Genomic DNA, 17,575 nt, shown 5'->3' with positions numbered 1-17,575 from the left:
TCTTCTGTGTATAAGAGGAGTTTTCACATGTCTGAGCAGGAGAGGAAAAAACCAAAGCTTATAAGAATAAGTATGAAATACATATAAGCCAAGGTAACAGATTTAAGTGACTTAAAAAAGTACAGGTACATTCAAGAAAACCAACAGATATTTGTCCATTTTAGAGCAGAGCTACCAAGAGCTTATTTGCTCCCGCAGCGTGTGTGTCGGAGGGGGGCCGAGCCCCCCCCGCGCTGGGCGCGGCGCGTGCTCTGTCCGCGCTGCAGCCTCGGCGGTGGGGCCGCTCCCACTCACTGGGGCCGACACTACCATCCTGGACTCGGGACCCCGACAACCTGGGAGCCACCCCGGCAGTTCTGTTACGGAGCCAGCCCACTCCTGGCCAGCAAACCTGTGTAATCTGCTCCCAGCATCGCCACCGAGTCTCCTCCATGAATTGGTCCCTGCCGCAGCCCCCGAGGCCCCGCTGCTCGTACAGGAGCGGTCAAATACCTCCCAATCTTGACAACCCAAAACTTGGCCTCCTCAGGTGCTCCTGACATTCTTTTCCTTTCTTTAGTCAACTTATCCTCTTTTCCCTTCAAGGAGGGCCCGTTTTGCTAAACCCTTTCCGGACCCCAGTTCGGCTCTTAACTGTCGCTATAGGACACAAAATAAAACACGCGCACCACTGCTCTCAAGGTGAAGGAAAAAAAGGAAGTTTATTTTCTGACTCGAACATTTATAGTTTTATAAAAGTGACAGTGGATTGGAGGGTGACAGTGACACCTCTCCAATGACACTGGTCAAACCAACAGTCCATCAACTCTCTCCTCCTCCATAAAGGAATGCAAAACAATGAGTTATTTACAGAAAGTGTGTGAGAAAGGTCACTACAAGAATGTCAACATCAGAAGGCTTAGAAAATCTTAAAAACCAGGGTGACATCTCACCCTTTTCCATTTAAAAAAGAAAAAGAGAAAAGAAAAATGAGCAATGTGAAAAAGTAAACATGGACAATGTTCAGTGTCCATTTGTGGAGGAATCATCAGAGTGATCACTCTCATCATCTGCATTCAAGTCATCACTCAGTGATTCACCTGCTTGATGCCCTTCAGGTTGGTCACGGTCTCCATCTTGCTCGTCAGCTGGATTCTGCCTCTGCGGTCGCAGGTCAGGGCGAACACATTTCGAAGGTACCCAGCGTACCCCAGTATCTGTGGATACACAAGCACACCCGCGCCCCAAAGCCATAAGGTCATAGGGACCTTCCCACTGCTTGGTGACTAAATTCTGCACCCGAACCTTCACCCGAGGCTGTTGTGCCTCGTCCGCAGCCTGCAACGAGAGATGGTGATTCAAAATGACAGGATTATTCGAGTTCTGCGGCACAGTGAGATGATTGATTGTACACAAAGCTTTTGCCAACCGACTGTGCGGGGTTTCACCCTGCATTCCCTGCATTTGTTTTTGAAGAACCTGCTTCAGAGTACCATGAGCACGTTCTACAATAGCTTGACCAGTCGGAGAATGAGGGATACCAAACTTGTGCGAGACACCCCACAACTGCAGGAGCTTCTGCACCTTTTGCGATGCGTAAGCAGGACCATTGTCGGTTTTCACAGCAGAAGGTATGCCCAGAACGGCAAAGGCCTGCCTCCAGTGGGCAAGGACATCACGGGCCTTCTCCCCAGTGTGAGCAGAAGCCCACATCGCAGAGGAGAATGTGTCCACCATGACATGCACATACTTGAGCCGGCCAAACTCAGCAATCTGGGTGACATTGGTCTGCCAAAGTTCCAAGGCCCTAAGGCCTCTGGGGTTTACCCCTGCTGGCAAAGGCGGAGCAAGTGTGTGGCAGTCGTCACATGACTCAACAATGTCACTAGCCTCAGTTGGCGTCAGCTGAAACCACTTCTGCAGGGTATGTGCGTTTTGGTGGAAAAACCCATGTGATGCCTTGGCCTGCGCGAGTGTATCAGGCTGAGGGGCTACCCACGCTGGGTTAGCCAACTTGTCAGCCCTCGCGTTACCTTCCACTATAAAGCCTGGCAAATTGGTGTGACTCCTCACATGCAGAACATAGAATGGATGAACCCGGGCCTGAATGGCACACCACAAGGTCTTCAGTAAATGAAACAAGGCAGGATTACTGACCTTCAAAACCGAATGACCCAACTGCTGTGCGATATCAGCCACATAGGCGGAATCTGTGACCAAGTTGAAAGGTTCCTGGGAAAATTTCTCAAATGCCATGACAGCAGCCATCAATTCAACCAATTGGGCTAACCCATCCTCATTGCCTTCCAGAACCTGCCTCTCAGATCCGTCCCTCCAAGTAACAATGGCCTTTCCTGTTTTCCCCAAACCTGTGGGATCTCAGGATCTGAGTCCTGAGATGCCGGGCCACCGAGACCACCCCTGGGGGGCCCGGGAGTCCTGGAATGTTGCCAGAAGTGTCTGGTGGCAGGACTTTGACCCTACACGGGAGACGACACCTGTATGAAGATAAGAGGACTTCACCGGGGTGAATGGTGAAAAGATTAGTTAATTAGAGGGTGAGACACAGGGTTTAGGATTTATGTACAGGGGGGTTTAGAGAAGTAAGATGGAGGAATTGGGGTGTGTCCTGTTCTTCTTCTTCTTCTTCTTCTCCTCCATCTTCTTTGGCCATGGTGGCACTTTTGGATTGGTTATTACTGAAAGTGCACCCAGTAATAAGAATAAATGGTATTGGGGAAAAATGATAAATATTGTACACGTAAAAATGGGTATAAAGATAGGTGTCTGTACGGAGGGCGGCACAGTGTGCTCATGGCTGACTGCTGAGCAGATCTCTGTCGGGCTGAAAGAACATCTTTTAGATAAACAATTAATAAACATAAAAACCGAAAGAAGAACTGAAGCCTCTTCTCGTCCTTCGATACGCGGGCTGTCCCAAGGCCACTCCGGGCCTTTCCAGGCCCCTCAAACAGCCGAGAAAACCCGGCACAAACCATCAGTGAAGACGGTGGGTCCTTGCACGGGTTCCTGGCTATTCTTTGGCTGCAAAGAGATTTCTGTGAATTTTGCCATATGCAGTAGCCTATGGCTGGGCAGATGATAAGTGATCTGCCCTGAAAAATTTTCCAGAGCACTCTGCAGGGACACACTGTTTGCAAAGCTCCAGTCAAAATCCTCCCGTTGCACCGGGAGTATGATCTATGCAGGATCTGCACCCATCAATTGCAAACACCATTGTCGGCATTTGATTATCAAGGGAGCAATCAGCTCAAAAAATGCAGTTGCCGTCTTCTGCGGCTGATGGGGCAGGAAAACCCATTCCAGAACGTGCCAGGAATCAGACCATTTGTCACTCCATTGGCCAATGATGCCTGTGGGATGCGAATCTGGACTGGTGATGAACACTGTGACATCAACGGAGGGATGAATGCGATAAACTTGGCAAGCCGAAACAGCCTGCTGAACCACCTCCAATGCCTTACGTGCCTCAGGGGTCAGTGTGCAAGGTGACTTTAGACCAGAGTCTCCTTTCAACAAATCATACAGAGGAGACAGCTGTGCGTCGGTTAGTCCCAAGTACGGACGTAACCAAGTGATGACACCTGCCAATTTCTGAGCATCATTCAGTGTCTTCACAGAATGCACAAATTGCACCTCCTGGTGACGGACTGTCCGTTCCAGAATTTTGACCTCCAAGTACTTCCAAGGTGGTTGTTGAACATTTTCTGGAGCCACCTGCAGTCCATGAGCATGCAAAGCATCGAGCAACCGAGGCTAAATCCTCAGCAGCTCATCCTGGGTGGATGCGGCCACCAAAATGTTGTCCATATAATGATACAGATGCGCATCAGGAAACTGCTTGCGAACTCCAGACAAGGCACGGGCCACATACCACTGGCATACGGCAGGGGAATTGCGCATGCCCTGAGGCAATGTCCTCCATCGATATCTCTGTGCGGGCTCAGCCTCGTTAATTGTTGGCACCGAGAAGGCAAACTTCAGTCTGTCATCGGGATGCAAAGGAATCGTAAAGAAACAATCCTTCAGATCCACAATGAGAACCGGCCAGTCTGCGGGAAGCATGGTAGGTGACAGCATGCCTGCCTGCAACGTTCCCATGCTTTCCATCACGGCATTGACGTTTCGGAGGTCTTGCAACAACCTCCATTTCCCAGACTTCTTTTTGATACAGAAGACAGGAATGTTCCAGGGACTGGTAGAAGGCTCCAGATGACCCTGGTCCAACTGCTCCTGCACCAGATTCTGAAGGGCATCCAATTTATCTTGAGGGAGGGGCCACTGCTTCTCCCAGACGGGTTTGTCCACCAGCCACTGTATAGGAGGCGTAGGACACTCTGCGCCCTTCACTGCAGTGGCCCCCATCAAAAATCCGCCCCGATGCGTACCCCCCAGGCAGACAGAACATCCCTCCCCCAGAGGTTGGCAGGAGTAGAAGTAACATGAGGCCTAACCCAGGCCGTCTGTCCCTCTGGGTTTGTGACCAGCACAGGCCACTGGCTCACGTAGCATTGTGTCATCCCTCCCAGGCCAGTGACAGACGTCCCCACTGGATCCAAGGGCCACTCCGGGGGCCAGGCGGCAAGGGAGAGAACTGTGACGTCAGCACCGCTGTCGAGAAGCCTGCGGAGGTGGATTTCCGACGGCCTCGCACCAGGGATGGATAGGGTACAGAGCATCTCGGGACAGTCCTTGGTCAGGACAGCAGTCCAGTGAATTTGAGGCGGCCCAGTGGATCCAAAGCCACCAGCTCAACGCGACTGGTCAGCTGTCCTGTGAACAGAGGACTTGAAAGGCACAAGTTGAGCAAGTCGTGTCCCTTTCAGGATTGTGACAGGGGGGTGGGTGTGGAGATCATGGCACAAATCTGCCCTGTGAAATCTGCATCAATGAGCCCCAGGTGCACAATGATGCCCTGAAGGGTGGCACTAGACCTCCCCATAAGGAGAGAACTCATGCCCCCACCCAAGGGACCAAAGGCATCCAGGGGAACCTTGCGTATCTCAGAAGATTCTAAGACAACTGTTGCTGTGGTGCAGACATCCACACCTGCTGATCCGCGGGTGCTGGCTGCAAGCTGGCAAAGGAGACCTCCATCGGCTCCGGGGTCTGGAGAGAAGCTTGTGTCTGAGCGCGCCCCTCCTGCTGCGCGCTCCACTTGACGTTTCCTGAGCCCGGTAAAGCCTGGCTATTAACATGAACAGTCGCCTTGCAGACACTGGACATGTGATTCGGCCTACCACACCGACTGCACAAGAACATGGGGAATTTGACCTTCTGTGCTTTCTTCCCCCGCTTCTTGCCAGCTTATGCAGTCCCCTGCTGTGGCTGCCTGCCCTGCGGTGCCACCCAAACTGGCTGCACAGCGGCAGCCACAGCAGCCAACTTCCGACCCGAGGGGACGACGTCCGCACAGGCCTCCGCCATCTCGGAGATAGTAGGAACACCAGGCAGAGCCACTATGACCTTCCTACAAGCAGTATTGCAATTACACCTGACAAGGTTTGCAATCGTAACACTCCTTGCCACAGGATCAGGCACCTGCCTCTCCACGGACGCAATCAGCCTTGCCGCAAATGCCATGGAAGGCTCATCATCCCCCTGGACAATGGTCGAAAACAGCTGCTTCGGAGCAGCCATTTCCAGGGTCTGAACAATCGCTGCCATGCCCAGCGTGTGGCACTGGTCAAGCACAAGGGGATCGAATCCAATCTGCCCCTGAACATTTTCATAAAGCCCTGTCCCCATCAGCATGTCAGCAACAACTCCATACCTGGGGTCCTGCTGTGCCAGCCCAGCATTCTGCACCACTGCATGGGCCGCCAAACAAGCCCACTTGGTCTCAAAAACACCAAATTGCACAGGGTCAAAAAGAGAACGTGCCACACGATGGAGATTGTGCGGTGTCAGCACATCCGTAGCAATCCTCCAGAGAGACTGCATAACCTCAGCAGATCCCAAACCATGCTGAGCCACTGCTTCACTGAGTTCCTTCTACAACTTATATGAAAGGGATTCATGGGTGTTATGAGCATTCATCTCGTCAGTCTTGGTTTTGGCCTCTCGCCAGAAACGCTCGGGGTGCCTCGGACGCATAGTCACCTGGCACGCGGGAAGCGTCCAAAGATTTGACGAGGAAGTGCCATGGCCCCGGGCACCCACCGGCCTCCCACTGGCTGTGTCAGCAGTTGCGCTAAAGGTAAATACCTCAGCACCCTGCCGCGCTGCAGCTGCGGCAAGGGGCACCTCGGTGGACGCAGGTGTCGGCACGGCCCGCAAATCCGGCACGGGCCGGGACAAGCCCCGTGCAGGGCCCTCAGCCCCCGACGCGGGGGAAGGGCAGGATGCCGAGAGAGGCGCGGCCCGCGGAGCCACGTCACTGCTGGGCGGCACAAGGGAGCCCGACAAGCCCCCTATGAGAGCCCACCCCAAGCCGCAAGACTTCACAGTGGGCACTGCCCCCACCGAGCGGAGAGGGGCGGGCTGCCCGCCCACCGGAGCGGGGCCGGACGGAGCACCGACCGACGCCCCGCCCCTGGCTGCTTTCACCGACTGCGCATGCCCAGCAGGCTGCGCAGGCCCAGAGACGGGCGAAGTCGGCCCCCCCCCCCGCTGAGGAGACCAACTCGGGGGCGGGCGAGCCCATCCCTGCCGCGCTCGGAGGGAACGTGACGGACACACCGCAGTTCGGACACAGAGTCGTCACCGGATCAGACTCAAGCCGAGGCCGAGGCTGACCCTCAAAGGCCGGGAAGGCACAAAGAGGGGGCAACCCGTCCCCAGCCCCGCAACCCACACAGGGTGGGGCAGGGTGAGGACGGCCCGCCGAATCCACAGAGCCCCCAGAAACCCACGGGGCTCCCCCCCCCGCCTCCCCGGACGTGGGACCAGCTGGCTGCAAGCCCAAATTCCCCCCGGGGGAACAATCGTTACCCTCCAGCACACCGTCCTGGGGCGGGGAGGGGGACACCACATCGGACAGAAACTCAAACTCCCCCTCATCCACATCCGAGACAGAAGGGCTTCCCTGGTGTGAAAAACGTCAATCACTTGTTTTTAAAATTTTTAAAAGTTTAATAGTAATAAAATGGTTAAAAAGAATAGTAACACAATTAGAGTAATAACAACTTGGACAAATTGAATTAAGACAATATGAGACAATAAAAGCAAAGAGTTACGGATGTCTGGGTACCTTTTTCTGGGCATCACGAGCCCGAAAAAGGACACCCGTTAACAAAGGATTAACCCTTAAAAACAATAGCCTGTTGCATATTCATACACTTCATACATGATGTATAAATTCCATTCAAACACAGGATTCTGTCTGGTCAGTGTCAACTTCTTCCCTCTAATCCTAATTCGAGGCGGGAAGAAGTTTGTTTCTTCTGATAAGAAGGCAATAAATTCTTTTTCTCTGAAAGATCTAGGTGTCCTGTGGCTGCTATCTCGCTGCAAGTCCTTTCTTTTAAACAAAGCATCTTACATAGCATAGTTTCTATTTCAACAATTTTTATAACCTAAATCTATATTTAACACACTGCTTAAGAAAATTAATACAGTATTGCTTTCTAACACAACACATATACTATTCATTTTAATATTTGCAAAAAGCCAATCATAAAATACATGCATTTTTCAAATCTGGAAACTCCGAGGGCTACAAGAACCAGACCCCTGCCAAACCTCCTCACATCTTTTCCACTGCACCAGCAGTGATGCCAGCGGTGCAATCATCAAAGAGGGCCTCCATGAGGCGGACCCCCATGAGAGACCACTCCTCCCTGGAGAATGCCTTCATAGGGACCAAAAAGAACCCTTGCTCTCGGGCCCACAGAAAAAATCTCTCAAAATCACTCCAGGAAACAGAAATCTGTTTCCACTCCAGGACCCCCCTCCAGAGATCCAAAACAAGGAAATCATCCTCAAAAGTCACAGAGGTTGCCATTACCCCAAGAACAGCAGGCAAAGCACCAAAGAGGGGGGCAGAGACCTCACCAAAATCCGCAGTCTGTGTCTCAGTCTAGGCTGTAATCATGTCAGGGTCACCAGATGTCGCTATAGGACACGAAAGAAAACAAGTGCACCACTGGTCTCAAGGTGAAGGAAAAAAGGGAAGTTTATTCTCTGACTCCAACATTTATAGTTTTCCAAAAGTGACAGTGGATTGGAGGGCGACAGTGACACCTCTCCAATGACACTGGTCAAACCAACAGTCCATCAACTCTCTCCTCCTCCATAAAGGAATGCAAAACAATGAATTATTTACAGAAAGTGTGTGAGAAAGTTCACTACAAGAATGTCAACATCAGAAGGCTTAGAAAATCTTAAAAAATCAGGGTGACACTTAACAACCATGTGTTAAGACACTTCCCTGCCTTTCATGCAAAAAAAGAAAAAAAACTGCATTCACACTTCTTCTCTCATCTAGCACCAAGATGTCATCACTCCACATTCCAACATCTCAGAGTCTGCTAACCACCCCCCTACTTCAACCTCTCTCTTTCTTCTCTTCTTTCTTTCTTTTTCCTTTGATTCAACACACTTTGGACTGTACGAGGTGTACACACACCTAGTTTACTTCCAAAAGTAAGCTTACAACTTTCTATTACTTGGATTGCAGTAGCTGTAATAGCTTAAATACATACTGGCCAGCTGTGGCTTACTGGGTCTAACTTCTTTGATAAATAAGCTACTAGTTTTTTACTCTTCCTCACTCCTGAATTAAAATTTTATGAGCTACTCTATTTTCTGTATTGATGTATCAATGATAAAGGACTTTTCTAACAAATGTAAGCTTAAAGCTGGTACTTAGGCTAGTTTTAGCTTCAACTCTTTTAATTTAACAATATCTTCCTTGGTCCGTTTTAGATCATCTCCCTCCGTCAATTTTTCATACACAAGTTTTACTGCCTGTGTGTATCCCTCAATCCATAATCTATAATATTTCAATAATCCAAGTAGTTTTCTAATCTCCCTATTTGAAGAGGGAGGGAGAAGGGATAAAATTCCTGCAATTCTCTCATGTTTGGGTTTCCAGCTACCTTTATTTATTAAGTGTCTAAATATTTTACCTCTGGTTCTACAAATCACAGTTTCCCTTTTGATATCCTTAATCCTTTTTTCCCCGAGAAAATTTAAAAGTTGTATAGTAGCCTCTCTCACTTCAGCTTCCCCAGACAGTAAAAGATCATCCACATATTGGATAATTTGTATTCCAGGAAGAGTAGGGAAATCTTGTAGTATTGTTTCTAAAGCTTGCCCAAATAAGTTTGGGGATTCCGTAAACCCCTGTGGTAATTTTGTCCATCTTAATTGCTGCTTTCTCCCAGTTTTTGGATCCTCCCATTCGAAGGCAAAAATATCTCGGCTCTCCTTGGCTAGTGGGCAAGCCCAAAAAGCATCTTTAAGATCCACCACACTAAACCACTGATGCTGGGGTGGGACTTTACTTAGAGGAGTATAGGGGTTTGGTACCACTGGGTAGCGAGTCCGAGTTCTTTTATTAATCTCCCTTAAATCTTATACTAATCTATAACTCCCATCAGACTTCTTTACTGGGAGAATAGGGGTATTATGAGGAGACATGCAACATACAAGGTTCTAATGTCCCATCCTTTATTAGTCCTTCTATTACTGGCTTCAAACCTTCCCTTCCTTCTAAAAAAAATAGAATACTGACGTACACGTATAGGACAATCTTCTCTCTCAGTTGTAACCCTTATGGGGTCAATATCTAATCTTCCCCTATTTCCTTCCCCAGACCAAACTTCCTTGTTGATTTTTTTCTTTGTCCTCTTGGCCTAATATTAAAACTCTAGCTGTCATTTTCCCATCTTCTGTTATAACCCCTATTCCTAATTGCACTTGTCTCTCCCCAATAAGTTGCTACCTGCCCCTGGGACCAATAAGATATCACTCATCTAAATTTTAGTTTCCCCCTCAATTGCCACATCTTTAATGACCGGAACTGTAAAACTTTCTTCTTTTGCCCGTTACTTTCACTGTATGTTTGCTCACACTATAACCTTTTGGAATATTTAACAGGCAGGTTCTTTCTGCCCCTGTGTCTACTACAAATTCCAATTCTTCTTTTTGGGCACCCACTTTTAAAGTTATCACAGGCTCCAGGCGGTGTTTGTCCCCTAAAAAATAGAGCTTATGACCTCCCTATTCCTCCTCTGTGCCCATCTCTTTAAAGATTTTCAGATCTTCCGCTTGCTGAGGACCATTTTCCTATTTCTCTTAAGTTTGTTTTCCTATATAGTTGGAGTTTCTTCTTTTCCCTCTAAAAAGCTGTCCCTAAAAAACCTTCTTCTTGCATTTCGCCTTGATATGCTGTCTCATTTATTCCCTTGATTATGTAATTACGATATTTATTCATGTGTTTCCTCCCCTCCTGTTGCCTTCTGATACAAGGCAAGGCGACCTGGTTCTGAGGAACAGCACGGCGACCCAAAACTCTCTAGGGTCGCTCGGGCCAATGAAGCACGCAGACACCAATGTGGTGGACGGTCAAAAGGCGTTTATTATCTCTTCTCGTGGGGTTTTATAGTCTAAGGGGTTCTCTACGTCAGAGGGGGTCTGCCTTTACTATCTACGGTTAGTAAGGAGTGGAAAGTTACTGAGTGTGGAATGGAAAGTTACTGGCACTACTGTTAGGGAGGCTACATTCCTAGGGTAATTTCTTATCTTAGGGGAACAGGGGGTCCTGCCTCTCCGTTACATCGCGAGATCTTCCGACCGCCTGTCCCTATCTACCACACCCTCCTCATTATTTTGACCCCACTCAGGAGGCACAGTTGGCATTTTGTCTTCTCTGGGGGTCCCTGCGAATTATCTTTTTTCCCAAGCTTTTATTTCAGCTGCTCTGATTACTTGCTTTTCTTCCTGACATAATATTATTTTCATTATAGACTGCATCTCTTCTCAAGTATAAATGTTTGGACCTAAAAATTGGCCTAATTGTTCAGCTATGCCCATGGGATCCTCCAAATATCCCTTTAATTTATTTCTTTAAATTTCAGACCTCAGACGAAGTCAAAGGAGCATTTACAAATGCCGGTCCACTCCCTCCTATGGGAACCTCTCTTAATGGAAATAGACCAATCCCTTTATCCCATTCTTTTTGGATTTTTATCGTCTATAGCCTTTCTCCCGTATTTTTAGGAAGAATCAGGAGAGGGCTTTCTTTTAACTGAACTTTTAGTGTTTCCATAAAGTGCTTCCTTTAGAGAGTTCCCCTGACCAGCTGGAGCTGTGGTTACCAAGGGAACGGAGCTCGGGGCAGGGCCGGTGGGACTCGGCATAGTGCCGAGTCTCGGTCCTCCAAAGGCGGGGTCTGCAGGCGGAATCGCTAGAGGGGGATCTTCCGGTTCAGACCGAGGTAGAGCGTGGACAGGCCATTACATGGCTAATGGCGGCTGATCCGACAGAGACAAAGCCGGCGACAGACCCCGCTGCTGCGCCCGTAGCCGGCCCGGGCAGGGCAGCTGGGGATGGGACAGACGGGACCCCCTCTCGGTGCGGTCGGCGCAGTGACCACGGTCCACGCAGCACGACAGACCCCCACCCCCGCCGGCAAGGCCAGCGGAGCAGCCATGGGCCAGGCGGCCGGGACTGAGGCAGACGGACTGTGCCGGAGCCGGCACAGGGGCTGGGGGGGGGGGGGGGGGGGGTGTGCAGCTGCGAACGAGTGGGTGAAGAAATGGAACGGAGGAGGTTGTCTTTTGTTCCCAGCCTTTTTCTTTAACCGTTTTTCTTTTATTGCTTTTTCTTGGGTGGAATAAATAGGGCAAGGAGACTTTCTCCTTTTAATGCCTTTATTAAAAGTGATCAGCTCAGGATTGGGCAGCTCGGCGGGGCTGCAGTCTCCCGTCGTGTCTCCAAGGGCGAGGAGGAGGAGGATATGCGCAGCTTGGTCCACTAGGGGCAGAGCTGGGGGTCCGGTCCTCGTGGGAGCCTTTAAGGCGTGGTGACCCCTTCCCATGTTGAATTGGTCCCAATCTCGCCTCCTCCGAGACCCGGCCCGGGGGCTCTCGAACACAGGGTGAGGAACAACGAAGGTTTTCAGCGTCTCTGCAGGCCCAGCACTCCGCTCCTCACGTTGAGACATCACTCCAATCTCTCAACTCTTAGGTGGCTCGTTGTTTTTGGGGTCTTTTTTTAGCAAGCTAGAAGCAGTAGCTTCTCATGGCATGCTGGTCCTTGGAGTTATTTTGCATATCCCTCCCCTCAAGTCTCTTCACTGTCCAGGAGGTCCCCACCCTTCACTGTCTCAGAGAACGGCCATTAACTCGCCCCAGCCAGGGCTTTTACTGATACAAAAACAACTATTAACAACAACGACCGGTAATTACCATAACACAAGCAGCAGCCCAGCAGCAACAGTGGTAACCTTTTTCTCACAGAAAATAATTGGCAGAATTTTTGTTCATAACATTGGGGGTTTTTGATATGTTTAAAGATGTTATTTTCTTACAATCTCCCCCCACCCCCCCCAGCATGGGTGTCCTGGGTTGACTATATGATGCTTTTATCCCCGATCGTCTCATTCTGTTTATGTTGAATAATAAGTTTTGCACCTTTAAGAGTGTTCCAGAGAGTGAAGGGGGGGAGAGAAGAAGTGCACAGTTTGTTTTCAGACACTGCACTCACTCCTCCACATTCCTGCTCCTGGACTGTGTTGTCTGTGGATGAACAGACAGCGGGACAGAGAGCTCTTCTTTTGCTTTTTAGTTAGTTTTTAGCTAGCTGAGGCAAAGAAGTTCCCTGGAGTGTTTTTTTCCCTTTTTCTTTGGACCTCTTGAAACTGCTCTGGACTGAACACCCAGGAGAGCACCGGCAGCTGCAGCTGTGGCCCACCGGGCCAGGCCTGGCCTGCAACAATTCCAGCACCGGAGGGACTGATCAGACACTGAGTGAGCTGAGCTTCAACACGGGGTTTTCTCAGTTTGTCATCTCTTTTAGAGTGGCAAGGGGTCTCATTGTTTGATATTGTTTTGGTTTTATTCTTTAATAAACAGTTTTCTTCCACCTTTCTCCAAGGAGGTATTTTTCCCTCCCGGACCAGTTGGGGGGAGGGGCCGATTGGATCTGCTTTTCCCACCAGAGCTCCTTTGGGGGATTTTTCCCCAAATTTGCTCTAAACCTGGACAATTTGGTATATTCATTTTCTTCTGGATTAAACGGTATTTTTACAAATAAATCTAGAGCTTAACAAATCTAAACTTCTGCTTGGATACTTTGAAATGGTCGACGAGATAACTCACGACCTTCTCATGTTTTTCTCATCACCCTTTTATTTATCCTTTGGCAAATTATACATCTTTCAGTTACCTGCTTTTCTACTCCAAAAATCCCTATGCACCCATAGTTCCTTAAAAAATGATTACACAAAGCCTGAGTATCCCACTGGGTTTTCTGATGCATGTGTTCTAATATTCCCTAGTAAGCATTTTATTAACTGTCTTCTATCAAGATGTTTCTATTTCCCTGAGCTATCTTGTTCACCACCTGTCTTGATAAGTCCTTTTTTCTCTACTTCCCTAAACTTTGGAATTTCCAATTTTTCCTCATTTGGATTTAATATTAACTCTTTCAACCTCATTTTCTGCTGTGTCTTTAGCTTCCTGATCTGCCAAATTATTTCCTCTTATTTCTGGGGTCTTTACCTTCTGGTGTCCCTTAATATGTACTATAGCTATCTCTCTTAGGTAATTTTAATGCCTCTAAAACCTCTAAAATAAATTTCTCATGCACTAAACCTTTTCCTCTCAAATTAAGTAATGTCCCTGAAATAAACAGGGCCAGGAGACTTCTTCTCCTTTTTAACGCCTTTATTAAAAGTGATCAGCTCAGGATTGGGCGGCCCGGCAGGGCTGCAGTCCCCGTCGCGTCTCCCAGGGCGACGCAGAGGAGGAGGATATGCGCAGCTCTGTCCACTAGGGGCAGAGCCGGGGGACCCAGTCCTCGTGGGAGTCTTAGGGCGTGATGTCCCCGTGAGATGTTGTTCCTGTGAGCTTCCCAGATGGCTAGTCCCGGCGTTGGGACCACTCCCTGCTCAGGGCGAGAGGGGCTCCGAAGGTGTTCAGCATCTCTGCAGGCTCAGCACTCGGCTCCTCACGTCCAGACATCACTTTAGTCTCTCAACTCTTATTTGGCTCGTTGTTTTTGGGGTTTTCTCGTTGCATCTCGAGTCGGGGTCCCACAAAGCATTCTGGACTTTGGAGTCACTTTGCATAACCCCCCCCACTCTCTCAGGTGTCTTCCCTATGCTGTAAGAGAGCACAGCCTCGGGGGAAGGGCCATTCACCGCACCCAGCCAGGTTTTTTACTAATACAAAAGAGGAGATAAGCCTTAACGACCCGGTATTACAATAACAAAGCACTAAGAATCCTGGCAGAGCCTGAGACCTGGCTGCGTCCCTGCAACTCTTTCTCACTAAAAATATTAACTGAATTTTTGTTCATAACAGTCCCCCCTCTTTTTCTTTGATCGAGCTTAAATTCTTAAGCTCGCATCAACTCACAATTTTTTGTTTTGAATCTACTATAAATCTCTTGTGCTCTTTGGTAATCATGGTTACTTAACCATGTTACTTTTCTTGGTTTTTCCAGATTGGTTTGTACAGCCAATACTGTTTTACTAAAACAGACACATAAGCATAGTAAAAAGAGCAATCCTCCAAGTATACACACAGCGAGAAAAACCACTTTTTCCCATACATATTTTCTGAAAATCTCTAAATTCTCCCACCCACTGGGATCAAGTGTAGGAGTTTGATCTTGATTATTTACACATGCCAATCTTTTTATTTCGTTTGTAATATCCCTAATAATTGAATTCTTTATTTTTAATATTGCCTGGAGCAGGATGATTTTGTTCAACACAGATTTTGGGATCCGAACTTGGCTTTTACAATTTTGGATTTTCCCAATTTCTATTTCACTTTCTCGGTTTTGTTTAATTTCTCCCAAATCATTATATATAGGAACTCCCAAACTTGATCCAGTTTCTTTGGGTAATAAGAAAATTGGTTTTATCACTCTAGCAATGCAGTTGCCAGATGAGATCAAACTTAGGGGTTTAGAGCTCCCCTGAAATGTGTTCCAAAAGGGGTTTATCTCTTTTCTAGTACACTCATCTAAATACTTGTAACAAACAATTTTTCTTACTATTTTCACCATTTCTTTGCTTTTTACTAGATCTGCTAAGCTTGTTTCAGCAGCATCACATTCAAAGCAAAACCAGGCTTGCTCTCTAGGGCACTCTCCTAGGAGTGGCTGCCTAAAAGTGGCAGTATTCTGGGCTATCCAATACACTCTCTTATTTTTCTCTGATAAAGGACCAATTGGGAGAGGTTAACACAAACAGGGTTAGAACTGATGTGGACTCTCGACAAGGAGCTCACTTCCTCCTTATAGAGGGGTTGGTAGCACTCTCTGCACGGCTCAGCTGGGCTCCCCTGAGCACCACCAGCAATCAGAGCCATCAGTACCACCCTTCCCAAGAGTCCGGTATGGGTCATCTTGCACAGCCTGCCCACCCGGCCTTGCCTCTTGGGGAATTTTTTCTGAGGAGAAGCTTCCAAGCTCTTTAGAGTCCCTTCTACCCGCTTCTCTGGTTAAGCCTCTCTTGGTCTGTTCCCTACAAATTTTATTTCCCCCCGCCAGGGGAGTGTTCTGTAGAGGATTAACCTGGAGTCTTTAGAAATATATTGGGAAATTTAAACTAGAATTACTTATTTACAGCCTTAAACTTTTTACCAACATAATTTACACAAAACAGTTTTGAAACATTTTAAACAATATTAAAACTCTGATACCAATGTTTTCCCATACAGTTCAGTCTTTTTGACTCTTCCTCCTGAGAGTCAACTTTTAAATCTCAGTATACTCAGGTGAATTAACTTGTGATGTGGATGAATCCTTATCCAGTGCCCGGAGGTGAGTGGTGTGGACTCTGGCCCAATACCAGAGGTAAAAGGGGTGGAGTCTAGTCCAATGCCAGACGAAGAAACTGGGAGTCTGGCCCAATACCAGGGAGAATGGGGTGAAGTCCGGTCCAATACCAGAATGCCAGAGGGAAAAACTTGGTGTTGAATCCTGGTCCAATACCAGGGGTGAGAGTGATGTGAGTCCAACCGTCTTAGCAATGAACAATACCTGAAACGGGCTTTCAAACACAGGCATTAATGGTCTACTGTTAATGATTTTATCAAAACTCAGCTTCTCTGTTTAATGTTATCAGCAATTTCTCTTTTTCCATAGCTTGTATGTTTCTCTCATCAACTTCTACATACTCTGTATTTTGCAAGGAGTTGTATTTCTCAGCTAACTTAACTCTCAGAGTACTTTTATTCTTCTATTTTTCTGTGTATTTAATTCACTGGTTTTCTGTTCTATTTTCAAAGATCTTATTTATTTATCTCTTGCTTCTGTTTCATACTTTCACTTAGAGCTTAAATATTTCTTTCAACTCCTTACACTTAATTTTTTTCCTTTTTTTTTTTTTTTTCTTTACACCATTCTTCTACACAATACACTTCCCTCTAAGAAGATGTGGTAAAACTTGTAACTACATTACCTCTATTCTAATTTGTTTATATTCACCCTCCCATTTCTCATTCACTTTCACATATTCCTCCACACCTTTGAGACACAAACTTATTGCTAGAAAATCACGGGTCCCTATAGCCCCCCTCACCTTGGGGTAGGCCCACAGGTCTCAGTATCTCTGGGCCTCTTGGAAGGGCCCTGACTCTGGTTGCCTCTGGTGCACATTCACCTGTGAGGCTGCCTGCGTGTCACTCACGCTCTCACAGCTACGGCTCCCCCACTCATCTGGGGAGCCCTAGTCTGGTTTGCAGGTCACACACATACACTTTGGTCACAGCCCCCACCCGCCCGGGGGACACAAGCCTGGTTTGCAGGTCACACACACACTGCCACTGCCCCCTTCCCACCTGCCTGGGAAGTTGAGGCTGACTTTGCTTGTGACTAACTCTCACACACACAACAAGACAACAATAAGGTACCTTTTACTTTCACATCAGTTATTACAAGTTTAGTTTTACTGGCCAGTTTTGGTGCTATTGGATATCCTTTCTACCTAGCTGTTTTTTTTCTAACTTCAGATGTTACTTTGTTGAGACAGGACTTATCTGCTCCTGTATCAACCAAAAATTCAAATTCCTCATTTAGGGGTCCCACTTCAAAATTTACCAAGGGCTCTTCCAGATGTTGCATCGGGTCCCCTAAAGTATAAAGCCCCTGACCCTCTAATCATCACCTCTAAGGATCTTTCCAGACGTCATCTTGTTCCCTGGCTATTTCCACATCGAGACTGAGCTTTCTACAAAACCTCCTGGTGTGTCCTGGTTCTCCACAGTAATAGCAATGTCGTCCTCTCAAAGGGACTTGAGGGGTCTCTATCCCCGTTGCACCTGACAGTACAAGAGGCCTATCCTTGCCTCCTCTTGGTGGTGGTCCCGCCAACCCTGCACTTTCTCTAGCTACAGCAACCATGATCTTAGCCTTGGCCTTTGCCTTTTCTTCCTCCCTCCTTAAATACACC

At 47.9% G+C, this 17,575-nt stretch overlaps 1 long non-coding RNA gene across 1 annotated transcript; it reads right to left on the bottom strand.

Annotated features, from left to right (window-relative positions):
* Positions 1-676: 676 nt before the first annotated feature.
* LOC141726907 (uncharacterized) lies at positions 677-6,528 on the bottom strand. Its single transcript, XR_012577847.1, has 2 exons — positions 5,774-6,528; positions 677-1,196 (listed from the first exon to the last, which is right to left on the bottom strand). It is a non-coding gene; the product is annotated as an uncharacterized LOC141726907 (long non-coding RNA).
* Positions 6,529-17,575: the final 11,047 nt, after the last annotated feature.

This window comes from Zonotrichia albicollis, chromosome W, assembly GCF_047830755.1.
Source record: "Zonotrichia albicollis isolate bZonAlb1 chromosome W, bZonAlb1.hap1, whole genome shotgun sequence".
NCBI classification, from domain to species: domain Eukaryota; kingdom Metazoa; phylum Chordata; class Aves; order Passeriformes; family Passerellidae; genus Zonotrichia; species Zonotrichia albicollis.
The sequence above is the reverse complement of the archived record's forward strand: the minus strand, read 5'-3'. Positions and strand labels throughout refer to the sequence as shown.